The 13,131-nt window shown below is 41.8% G+C and overlaps 1 pseudogene; it reads right to left on the bottom strand.

Moving 5' to 3' along the window:
• Positions 1-10,068: 10,068 nt before the first annotated feature.
• Positions 10,069-10,617, bottom strand: LOC125352257 (annotated as a pseudogene).
• Positions 10,618-13,131: the final 2,514 nt, after the last annotated feature.

Raw genomic sequence — 13,131 nt, 5'->3', positions numbered from 1 at the left:
TATAGATAAGAGTCACAGGTACTTTGCTGTCCAGGCTGGCTTTGAACTGTGATCCTCAGATCTCAGCCTCCTGAGTTGCTAAGATTACAGGCATGAACCACTGGTGCCTGGCTGTTCCCTCTTATGAAGAGTGGATAGTAATAACGAGTAAACACTAGGACATACATATGCATATCCATATATATATATATATATATATATATACATTCATACATACACAGGAGCACATGCCCTTATACATACACATACAGACATCCATCAGTCTCACTATTTGCAGAATTATACTCTATAGATACTTCTGTCCTAATTCTACAGCTGTATATACATGCACATACACAAACAAAAATAAATAGTGGATGTATGTGTATATATATTACATATAGAAGTCACATATTATAATTTAACTAGAATTATCTAAACTGTGTACTCAGGTATTTTGATATCTTCTTCATATCTGGTAGCCATGGAGGAAATTTCTAGTTCCTGAATAGTCTTTTAACTTATTCAGGAGGATCTTTCTAAGCTCACCTATTGACATCTCTTGGTGATGCGAACCATAGAGATGTTTCCACAGTTTTAATCTGCTATTCCCATCAGATCGCCACTTGTGCTGCTTCCTCCACCCCCAGGTGACTAGCAAGCAGCGAAGGCGATAGGGAATTGGCTGACATGGCCAGAGGAGATGGAAACTCCTGACAAAGTGAGGGAGGGTGCCTAGTGCAGGAGCCCTGCCTGCATGTCTTTGGGCTCCCTTCAGTCCTGCTCTGAAGCCTGAGTGGGAGCCCTGGCTTCTGCTTTCTTTGAAAGTCCTTGGTGTGCAAATAAGCAAATGAGGGCCAAGGCATGTCCAGTCATTGTTAGAGGATTTTCTGGAATTTGAAGCATTGTTGTTTTACTTGTTTAGAGAAGGCTTTGGTTGCCTGTTTATCATAAAGTCCAGGCTCTTGGATAACTTCCTGAGGTACTGGCCCACATTCTTAGCCCGGTTGGCGTCTCTTACCCAGCAAGGCTCACTCAGGGCGGTTTCCCAGCATCCTGTCTGGGAATGACCTTCTTTTCTGCAGTCACCAAGCTCTGCAATTCCTTATTGAAATGACCTTCTGCGCAGGAAGGCCTGCTGTGGCGCCTGGCAAGAGAAAACAGCCCTGGTTTCTAGGAAGTCACACACACACACACACACACACACACACACACACACACACACACACACACACACTGGAACTCTTGTTTGGAAAAGGCAGTGTTACCCCAGAAGAACTTCCTTGATACAGAAAACCACTCGACGTGCCAGCCATGTACAAAACAGAGGCAAAGGCAGGTGCGGGGCTCCCAGGTGGGACCAGAAAATGACACAGTTGCAGCCACCAGGGTCACAGCCAGCTGAAGGGGGCCCAGATTTCCTGTGGGCCTGAGGGGAAAGTAAGGGCACGTGTGCGTGTGTGCATGTGTGTGTGTGTGTGTGTGTGTGTGTTCGTAGCTGTCTGCAAAGCATATCATATATAAGAGGAAAAATAACTGAAATTACTTTCTCTAAAAAGGATTTTGCTGACATCATAGTCTACATCTGTCACGATTTCCTTCACTTTTTTATGTGGAACCTCAGGGTGCAGAGGAACCCCGGAGTAAGGGGTAGGCATGTCATGGGAATCTGTTCTTAAACTCAAGACCTCTTTGAACATAGTAAAGAACTATAAGGAAAGCCAGGCATCTGTGGTTCATGCTTGTAATCTTAGCTACTCAAGAGGCTGAGATCTGAGGATTGAGGTTTGAAGTCAGCTTGGGCAGAAACGCCAGGAAGATTCTTGCCTTCAACTAACCAGCAAAAAGCCAGAAGTGGTTATAGAGTGCCATCCTTGAACAGAAAACTAAGGGAGAGTGTGGAGCCCTGAGTTTAAGCCCAAGTACTGGAACACACACACACACGCACACACACATATGGGTACAATTTTTAGACATGATACCTTGTTAATTATCATATACAGACATTCATCTGATCAAGATTTCAGTGACCAGGGAGCTCATGTCCTGCTTCTGCTTGTGATAGAGCATTGTGATTCCCACGGAACCTTGTTCTATGTGCCACAATCTCCCTCCCTAAAATCAAAGCCAGCCTGGTGGGTGTGTGATCTTAATAGGGCCCTGTACCTGTGTTCAGAAGAGTCTCTGCCTGGTTTAATACTCTAATGTTTCACACACAAATTGTTAATAGTTTAGTGCTTGCACTTAGGTTTTGTAAGCAAACTATGATAAAACCATGAAGTACACATAACAGATGAATAGTTACATGTGATTAACACATCCATAGGTCCTTGCTGCCCATGACATTTGATGTTTGTGTTGTCTCTTCCACATAGAATTTGATTCAAAGCAAATGCTAGGTCAGCCTGACAGCCCTGACCTGGCCATTTGAGCCACATCTTACTTTGGACAATGAACAAAGGCAGTGGTAGTCTATAAAACACAAATAACCAGGGATGCCTACTCTGTTGTTTCTGACTCATATTTCTTCCCTGCCTTAGCCAAACATGTACTCTGAAAATGAATTCATGGATTAGAGGGATAAAAAGACAACTGAGGGTTCTTTTTTTTTCCTCCCTTCTTCTGTATTCATCAGTAAGCCAAAAAAAAAGCCACTGCTGGTAAGTGTGCATGTACTGAAAGATGAAATGAAAAGGAACTGAGTTTGGTGCACTCTTTTATCTATTCTAGAAAGAATAAAAATACATATGAATGTCTGAGGCACAACATATGAGTTATGAATTATGCAATTTCAGTGATTCTACATGTTAATTGTCATTGTATTTACTTTTTTTGGTGCCAGCCCTGGGGCTTGAAGTCAGGGTTTAGGTGCTGTCCCTGAGATTTTGTTCTCAAGGCTGGCACTCTACCACTTGAGCTACAGCTCTACTTCTGTTTTTTGGTGATTAATTGGAGGTAAGACACTCATAGACAGTCCTGCCTGTGCTGGCTTCAAATTGTGATCCTTAGCTTTCAGCCTCTGGAGTAGCTAGAGTTTCAGTCAGAAGCCACTACACCAACTCTACATATTTGCATTTTTAAATGGACTTTATACAACAGAAAGATGAGTGATAAAATTCATTCTAATTATTTATAGTTTACTGGAATACTATTAAATCGCAAATTTACAAAATACTCTGGCAAATTGTAGAAGAAAGCAGTTCCTTAATAGGAACCCCTTAATAGTACCTCTTAATAATTTCTTCCCTTGTTTTTAAGCAATTTTTATTTGGCATTGGGTTCTACTAAGTATACAACTGACAATAAATACAAATTTCAGCATGGCTGTTGGTGTCAAACAGGGAAGATTTGCATAGCACATGTCTTGTAGTGTTCTTACATATACTTAGGCTTTCATGCTCCTGATTGCCTATGGGTTTCCCAGAAGCACATCCAGAGATGGAATCAGGATTTATGTCTGGAAAACAAGCCCTGAAAACATAAACAGAACAGAAGAACAAATAGGCCAGGAAGTAAAGGGAGCCATTTATCAGTGGGGCCTGGAAATTAGTCCCCATAGTGAGGACTTGGTGCTTATTCCTCCTATGAGCCCTGGGAGGCAGTGTTAGCCCAGATTTACCCTAGATGAAGAACAAGAAGCTGGTAGAGAGTTATTCCTAGAGGCATTCTCCATCATTTCCAACTTTCTCTGCCCCTGACTACATTGACAAAGTAAAACAATAGCCCTGAGGAAGAGAGTTCCAGGTATGGACAGGATACCAACAGAACCTCTTGCATTGGCCAAGAATCGAAAGATCCTGAACAGACAGTAGTGGGATTCCAGTGAGATTCCAGAGCATGACACAGGCATACAAAAAAGACAAATATTTTTCTCTGTGAGACATAACCATAAGAGCTGTCACAGGTGTGTCTTGAATGATGGTGTCATATGTGCTCTGGGAATAGGAGAGAGATGAAACTTTCAGGTCTGTCGAGAAATACAAGGGATCCACACAACTATCTGCAGACATCACAGGACCACTCAGACTACCTGGAATCAATCAGGAGGACTAGAAAGAGAATTGTGTGCCAGTTGCAGTGTGCTCACAGTCAGCTTCCGACTCCTAAGTAAGTATAACCTTCCATGACTTTGACTTGGATATTGAGTTCCTAAACCTCTAGGTATTTAGAAATACACTATCCAGTCCCTATCAAAATCACACTCAGGCATTAACAACTCATTTTATAAATGGCTGACTGTGGCTCAGCACACAGTCCATTCAGTTTGTATTTATTTTTTGCCTGAGGTCAAAGTCTTATTCCATACATGAAGTACTAGCACATAAGTAAGTGGAAATTTGGTTGAATGTGTAATCAACTCAAGTAGACATATGCAACACAGAATTATGTATAGACAGGTTTGTGGTAAATCGGCATACTCTGCTATTTGTAAATGAGTGTACACTCGCGGTATATTTATAAAATGATATTGATTCTTACTATGTTATACAGAGGATATTATTCCAATTTTGTTAAACTTTAGAAATTTTACATTAAGTAACCAAAATGTGAGTATGTATGTGCATGTCTCCTCTATCAATTATCACACAACAGGAAACATAATCCTCTGAGTAATATGCTATGGCCTCATGGGCTCACCAGTGGATTTTCATTGCAGCTGAGGAGCACTGAGTCTGGAGAAATCATTGCTTTATAGCATGTAATCAGGACACATAGAGAAGTATTACCTTATGTCTGAAAGTTACTCGCTACCCATATAACCAAAAGCTTACCTGGGTAAAATAACTAGCGGGGTCTTGCAAGATTGGTAATACCAAGCAAGAAGTGCCAGAGATATTACATTATGTGTTGTAGAGAAGAAAGCACAATAATATTAGGAAGAAATAGGAAATTCATGTATTAAAAGATTCGGAATGAACAATTGAGATATGAAAAATACAATGTCTGAGATAAAAATGACACTGGATGGCAAATCAGATCTGGTGAAGGAAAATACTGATGAGCTTGAGGACTAGGCAACAGAAAACTCTATGAAGGAAAACACATTGAGGAAAAAGAGTCTCAAAGATGAACAGAAACACAAGTGAGCAGTGGCACAAACACACACAGCCATGTAGTATAGAGATTTTTATTGGCACCTACCAATGCACATCATTAGAAAACATTCCCAAATGTACTCTGGAAGAAATGATGAGCACGAGGGCCTAACGAGGAAGCAAGTCTGTGAGCCTGGCTCCAAGGTAAAGAGTTCTGAAGGCCAGCCACACCCCTTACAGTCTTAGATAAATGACAGAGAGTTCACCAGGACTGAACGAGATAACCCATGGGTAGTGCTTCCCATATGAAGTGCGCAATATGGTAGCTAGTCTTGTTTATCCCATGAGGCAGCACGTGCTTTCTTAGGCCTTTGAAATAAGCTAGAAGCACTTACTGAGTGCTGACTTTACACTTCAGGGAATGTTCTGTGATGAAGTTGAAGTCTAGTTAGGGAAAATTAGATACACCAGGGAAAGAACAAGTGTGGAGGGGGAAGCTGTAATGTTAAATGTTTCCTGCGGACTGGGTATGTGTTATATGCTTGATGTCGCATCCAGCTCATTGTAGTCCTCTACCAAGTTTTAAGATACAAAGTCTTCACTAAATTTTGATACTATAAATTCAGGGTTAGAGTAGTTAAAGGATATTTCCAAACATTTCTTCCAGTAAATTATGGAGCAGAAATTAAGTCCAGTTATGTAGATACCACACTTACTTATTCAATGACTGTCAGAACAAGCTCTTCTCCCAAATTACCTCCTTAATAGTCTTTCAAGGCTGGCAAGGACCTATTGCTGATACTATTTTATACATTAGGCAAAGAAGACCCAGGGAATACTGAATCATAAGATATTAGATACAACATTGGGTACAAAGTCATTTCTTTAATCCAGTGAGGATTATATGGTAATAGATAGTGAGATATTGTTTATTTTCAGGTAGATACTACTTCAGTATAGTCCCAGTAAGGAGCCCGGAGATAGCTTTGACTTGAAGGGATAGTTGAAATGCTGCTCTGTCTGTATGATATAGGTCACCTGTGTGTATGGGATAGGTGCCAGCTGTGATCTGATCTGAAGTCTGTGGTCCAGCATGGGCTGGGGGCCCAATGCCTGGGAATTTGGCTCTGGCTTTGTTACAAACTGACCAGATGAACTGAGACACCTCACTAATCTTGGTCATAAATTTGTCACCTGGGACCTGAAGAGAGTGTATCCAGTGATTTTCAAAATTGATTCTGTGCTGGGTACTGGTGGCTCATGCTGGTCATCCTAGCTACACAGGAGGCTGAGATTTGAGGATAGTGGTTTGAAGCCAGTCTGGGCAAAAAAAGTCCCCCATAAGACTTTTATCTCTAATTATCCACTCAAAAACTGGAAGTGGAGCTGTGGCTCGAAGTGTTAGAGTGCTAGCCTTGAGCAAAAAGATCTCAGGGACAGTGCTCAGGCCCTGACTTCAAGTCCCATGACAAAAAAATATTGCTTCTGTGAAATGGAACCTCTTGGCCCTGAAACAACTAATAAGAAGCACAGGGACACATGGATGACAGAGACTTGCCCTCTGTCACAACACTCCCCCTGCCCACAATGGTGTCTTTTTATGTCAGAACTTTTAGGGAAGCCATGGCACAGATAACACTGTGGAAAGCAAGTTCTTACTCAAGTCTTGGTTACAGGAACAAGGCTACTGGAGAACTTAAAGGAGCCCAATTTGTACCTCCAGGATCAGCAAGTACAAATCCTACAAGAACTCTCTGGCCATAGAACAGAGAGTCCTAGAACAAAGCCTGTTTTGATCCTTTGTCTTGGTGAAGGGTGAAACCCTATCTATGGCAAAAACTCAGGTGCTTGTATTGTTTGCATGCCAGTAATAAAACAGGAAAACATAGCCAAGTAGTTTGGTTAGTTTTGGCATGTATGGTTCAGGGCAAAAAAAAATACCCTTGGATATTGGCTGATCACCTAGTATTTAATTTAAAAAAAAAATAAATGTGTTGCTTTCAAAACACCAGAGATCCTTGTTGAAGGTTAACTTGAAGAACTGAACATCCTGGTATTGGGAAAAGCATTCCAGAGGCTTGGCATCACAGCCCTTAGTGTAACATTGGTGGTAACAGCAGTGACCACAGCAAGAGCTGAAGGAAGAAGTTCCCTGGGGATTCCCCGAGGAAAGCCTTTCCATTTAAGGGTAAAAGAGAGTCAAGAAGCAATAATTCAGTGGTGAGAGTTTGTGTTCCTGGTAACCCTTTCCCAGCATAATGTACTGTTGAGATTAGTGGACCTCAGGTAGAAATGACTCCAGCCTCGTGGCCCTGGGGTCAGGTCCTGATCTGGTTTGGTGTGCACTGTGTGGTGTTGGACTGACCTTGGGCCTATCTTGGGGGAGCTTCTCATTTACTGATTTGAAGTTCACAGAGCTGTGAGTTTCTATGTTTGGATCCATACACAAGACAGTGTTATGGCTTGGGTCTTAAAAGCCCCCAGTAGTCTGGTGTTATTGGGAAGTGGTGGTGATTTTAGGACGTGGGACCTATTGGTAGGTAGTTAGGTTATACTGAAGGGGAATTGGGGTCCTGGCTCCTCTTCTTTATCTCCTTTTGCTTCCCAGCCACTATGGGCTGAGAAGCTCCTCTCTGCCACAGACCCTTCTGCCATAACAAGCTGCCTCACTCCAGACACAAAGCCTCAGTCACTGCTTCCTTTTAAGTTGAATATCTCAGGCAGCTTGTTACACTTGGAGAATGCTGACTCATACAGAAAGCACGACTTGAAGCTGGGGGGTGGGGGAGGAATATGCCATAACCCCAGATCCTCAGGAGGCTGAGATAAGAGGATCATGGCTCGAAGACAACATAAACTAGAAAAGTTTGCTACATTCCATTTCCAAAATAATCAGCAAAAATATAGAATGGAAAGGGTGGTTCAAATGGTAGAACAGCCTAGTGAGCACAAAGCTTGGAGTTCAAATCTCAGTGCTATCTCCTATTCCCTAAAAATAAATAAGAGAAAGCACATACAAGTCATCTGGGCCCTTGATACACATGTGACTTGTGCATTGACTTTCCTTAAGAAGTCAATACCTATAATATTCTAACAAGACTATGGGTGACCCATTCCTACATTTTCTTTGAGAATCAATGTGCTCCAATGCCAGAAACAGAACCATACTACCCTGCATATTAGCCATTCACTGCCCCTGGATTACTTGATTAGAGAAGAAAAGACTTAGTTTTAAAAGTCCAAGGAAGGGGCTGGGAATATGGCCTAGTGGTAAAGTGCTCGTCTTGTATACATGAACCCCTGGGGTTCGATTCCTCAGCACCACATACATAGAAAAAGGCGAAAGTGGTGCTGTGGCTCAAATGGTAGAGTGCTAGCCTTGAGCAAAAAGAAGCCAGGGTCAGTGCTCAGGCCCTGAGTCCAAGGCCCAGGACTGGCAAAAAACAAACAAACAAAAAAAAATAATGAAAGTCCAAGGAATATAGTAAAAACCTCTCTTTTCTTCTCTTCATTGTTATCATGATGCCAAAAGGAAAAAATTCTTTCATTTTGAAAAAGAAAAGCAGAAGCAATTCAAATACACAAAAAAGTCCTTAATAACCAACACTTGAAAACAAAGAAGTAGATACAAGTCTCTAATCCAGTTTTCTAATCCCACTCACAATGTTACCACTGTTAACCAATTTTACTTGTATCTTACACCCAAAGTACCTTATGCTCAAATGTGTGGATTTCTGTATTTATACCTCCATCTAGGAAAAATTGTCCTTAGTAGTTTCTTTTTCTACGTGATTTCTAAGTTAGTGCAATGAATAGGAACCAGGCTCAGTCCTCTGGGAAGCCACTGCCAGTTCTGCTTGGAAAGGATTTTGCTTGAAGCAAAGAAAGCAGAGGCTTTGTGCAGAGATAACATGAACCAAATGGTGGCACATGGTGTCAGCCAGATGGCAGCTCCCTCTGATTTCCTCTCTGCTCTCTTTGGTTCTCTTTGCCAACTCAAGCACACTAGGACACACAAAACACTTGCCAATGACCCTTGTCCTTCTGTAGTTTACAAATGTAGCTCAAACATTCTAGTGGGGCTGGCAGATCAGAGAACCTCAGGGGACTCCCCCAGAAGTCTCCCCCAGAGGTCATGAAGTTGCTCCAGTGTCTTTGCCAGGAGGAGTTATGTCTTACCAAATGACCTCCAGTATCTTTAGAAAATCTCTCATGCATTCTAACTGGCAGCTTTTATTGTTCCTTCTTGGACGATCAGGCCTTAATTCCAGTTGAGACCATTGTTTCCTAATTCTTTTGTAATATTTGTTTGAAAAATCCTGTGCATAGCTTCTTGGGCCCACTTATGATCACTCTGAACTTTTCTAAACACAAAATGTGCATACACACACACACACACACACACACACACACACACACACTCCACCTGAGTTCAACAGCCCTTTGGCTTGCACTTAACCCTCACTTGCCTGCCTTCTTCACTTTATATTCATCTGATTTTCTTTGTAATCTTAGGAGATTTGAGGCCCTTTTAATAACCAGTTTTATCTTACTCTGAAAAAAATTTCGCATCTGAGGAGGTATCACTGTCAAATGCTAAGGATACTATATCTCCTTTCTTCCCCTCTCCAGGGTTTCATTGTTTATCTTTGCATTCATTTCCTGTTAATGCTCCAAAATGTGTCCAAGTATGTACTGACTTTAAACAATTAGTTAAATTGTAGTCCTGCAGGTCAGAAGTCTAAAGCATGTTCATTGGACTGAAGTCCAGGTACCAGCAAGATTGGTTCTGGGAGACTAGGTTAGATCCACTCTCGTCCTCTTCCCATTTCCAGAGGCTGTCACTATTCCTTGGTTTGTGATTGCTCCCCCCTCTGCTTCCACTATCACATCTCTTTCTCTGATTCTGGCTCTCCTGTCATCACTTGTGAAGCCCTTGGTGATGACATTGGGCCCACAGATAATCCAGGATATGCTTAATCATTTTATGTAAAGATTCCTTTTTAAATTTTGGTTGTCAGATATTTGGTTGAAAGAGCTTTTCTTGTGCTCCTTAACTAGCAAGGCATTCCACTGCACCACTGTTGATGCCATCTATCACGCCATGAGGGTGGCAGCCATCAACATTATACCCCACAGACTGGGCAGTGCCCCAGGATCTCCTGAATGGTTCCAGAAAGGTCTATGGCTAAAGATTGGTGCTGTTGACAATTTCATGAAGAGATGTTTCCACTGTGTCTAGTGTTTTTCTATTTCTTTCTGTCTCTTGGTGTTTCCTTTAGGGCTTTGATGATCAGGGCAGAGGTGAAGGTACCACCTCTACCTGGGCCTGTCTGTTCTGAACGGTCAGCTTCGCTGTAATCCTCAGACCCTTGCAGTCACCCTTCACTTTGGTAATGTCATCGCCAACTTTTTTTGGAGGCAGACTTAGGGGGCCAATCTTGGGGTGCAGGGTGGAAGTGGCACCGACCTCACCACCAGCGCACCTCAGGTATATAATTTTGCTTTTGTTGGGAAGGAGCTCAGGCAGCATGGTGGAGGTGGCTTGTGTTGGATGAACCCGGATTCCAGATGATGGAAAAAAGTTGCACCTTTGCTTCCTCCTAGCCAGAAGATGAAAAAGAATAAAGACTTAATTACATCTACCAAGTCTCTTTTGCTATGGAAAATAACATGGTCATAGGCTATGGAGATTAGGATTGTGGACATCTTGTCTACCACAGCCTACAACGTAACAATACTGAAGCTGTGAGCATTCAGTACATTCCAACAGCTAAGGGACATTATACTTAGTGCCAACAGGTTGGGATGCTTGGATTCAAATCACAAGATGTTTCCCAGGCTCCACACAGAGGGAAAGAAAGCATGGGACTTTTCATAGTTCTTAGAGTAGTACTTTTGGTAAGTGCTTTTAGATATATTTTTAATTGCATGGATTCAATAGGAAGGAGTGAGAAGGTACTAAACAGGGATGTTTAGGCCTAAACAAATAACAGCCATCACATTATCTAATAATTATGGAAATTCCATATTCTAGGCACAGAGCTAGTTCTGATACATAATTTCAGTTTATATTCCACAAGGCAGGAAACCAGGCTTGTTTTGAAGATGAAGAAATGAATTATTTAACTGTGATGGGCTCTTTGTACACATTTCAGTCTAGGAGCTCAGGGACCACTGATTGTCAGTAGAGATGCTGATGTTTTCTGAATGTGGCTTTTAATAACTAGAGTTACTTTCCCTGAAAAAAGTATGTGCAGCCTTCCTGGAACTCTTCCGCTGTTGATAAGCTTGGCCTTGCCCTAGAGAATCAACAGGAGAAGTCTAGCCATTATTGGTTAGGATGGTGCTTATCTGCTTTCTCAGGCATCACCCCACTTCCCAGGCAAATGGTTTGCTGGATATGCTTGACTATGGTCAGAAGAGAAACTATGGTGTCTTAGTGGTTGGCATTCAGGACTCTATTAGAGAATACATTCATATTTGATTAACATTTATTGAATACTTGTCATGTGCTGTGATGAGCTGAGTTGCATTTCTGGTAGATAGCTCAATAAACATTTGGTGAAAATTAGGCTGCTGTCAGCACATGCTCTTCCAATAGTTAGGTGGTCAAGTGGCTTACAGTGATGTGGAAAAAACCTTAATGTCTGACTTCTTGCATTATTCTTAACTTATGTGATCCAAAAGCCAGATTATTGGATCTCATCTTGTTTTCAGTCATTAGACCTATTTCTTTCCATGTCCATGGAAGTATAGCTTCGAAATATGTATGGAGTCATTGTCAGGCTAGATCCTCCGGTCAAGAATAAAATTGAAAATAAAAACTAAAACCATGATACAGGAATTTCAGTCAATTTCATCCTGTGTTGACATGACTTTCAAATTGTATCCAACCAGTGATATGTGAGCACCAGCCTGAGATGGCCTCCAGACTCGGTTATCTGTCAGTTTTCCCAATCCCCTCTTCAACGACATCAAGACCAGAGGTTGAAATTGGCCATGAAATTATTTACACCATGAAAATCTGCAAATACTACAAGTAAAGATGTTTCCTTTAAAGAGTCAGTTTATCAGAATATCATTGTCTCCAACACACACATTTTGTGTAATAATTCGCTAATGATTTTGTTAATAAGTAATCAGTGTATTAAAGGAAATAATTTGCTAGTATTCATAGTCAAGTAATGCTTAAATTAGCGATGTTAGAATCATAGCTCTGGGTACTGAAGAGCTATTAGCCATCAACGTGTGTTGCTTTGATTGACATGGATGCTGAATGATAAGAAGAACGCTGCACCTTTATCTTTGGATGATCCAATCCATTGGAGATGTCTTTCAGTGTTTTCCTCTATTTCTCAGTTTGGGGAATTCAAAAGTAGGGGGGTGAGCCAAGTTAAGGTACTGGAAGCTACATTGTGATGGGACTCAGGGAGGCAGAGTAAGACATGACTCAGGAGGCAAGGGTTGGGTAGACATGCCAGAGATCATTTGCCTGGACCTGGAACAATAAATAAGAATTCATTTAAATGAATAGTTCCTGTATTTCACAAGTCCTTTCTTCATTCCCACCTACCGTTTCTTGTCAAGCATGGCCCATGATGGCAAGATCCCAGGCCTGTGATGGGGTCAGCTGCTTGTCATCTCAAGTTCCTTGGCTGCAGAAATCCCAGGCTACATGCATGGCTATGGTGTCCCTCAACCAGTCTAGGGCAGATGAGGGTAGTTTTATGGTGCCACTTGTTGTTCAGGAAAGCCGCCTTCTGGAACTAACCAACTCAAACAGATGAATTTGTTTTTAAAAATTAATATAAGCAGAAAATCAATCACAAAACAGGCTGTAGGAGCATAGGCTTTTTTTTTTTTTGTAATTAGCACCCAGCGAAGAACAGGCAGATTGTTTCTTCTGTCAACATTCCCCAGCTCTGCACTTCCTGCTCTGCTCTGCGGGCCTCAGCCCCATACTGTGCCTGTTGAAGCATGAAGCTGGGGAGCTCAAGCGTCTCATATGGACTAAATCACAGATGTCACTTTCCTACGTCCAGCCCACAAGTCACTGAACCATGTAGGGCAAAGGTTAGAATTATAGTTCTTGGCCATTCCACTTGTGATCCTG

This window comes from Perognathus longimembris, chromosome 6, assembly GCF_023159225.1.
Source record: "Perognathus longimembris pacificus isolate PPM17 chromosome 6, ASM2315922v1, whole genome shotgun sequence".
Lineage (NCBI taxonomy): Eukaryota > Metazoa > Chordata > Mammalia > Rodentia > Heteromyidae > Perognathus > Perognathus longimembris.
This window is presented reverse-complemented; position numbering and strand designations above follow the sequence as displayed.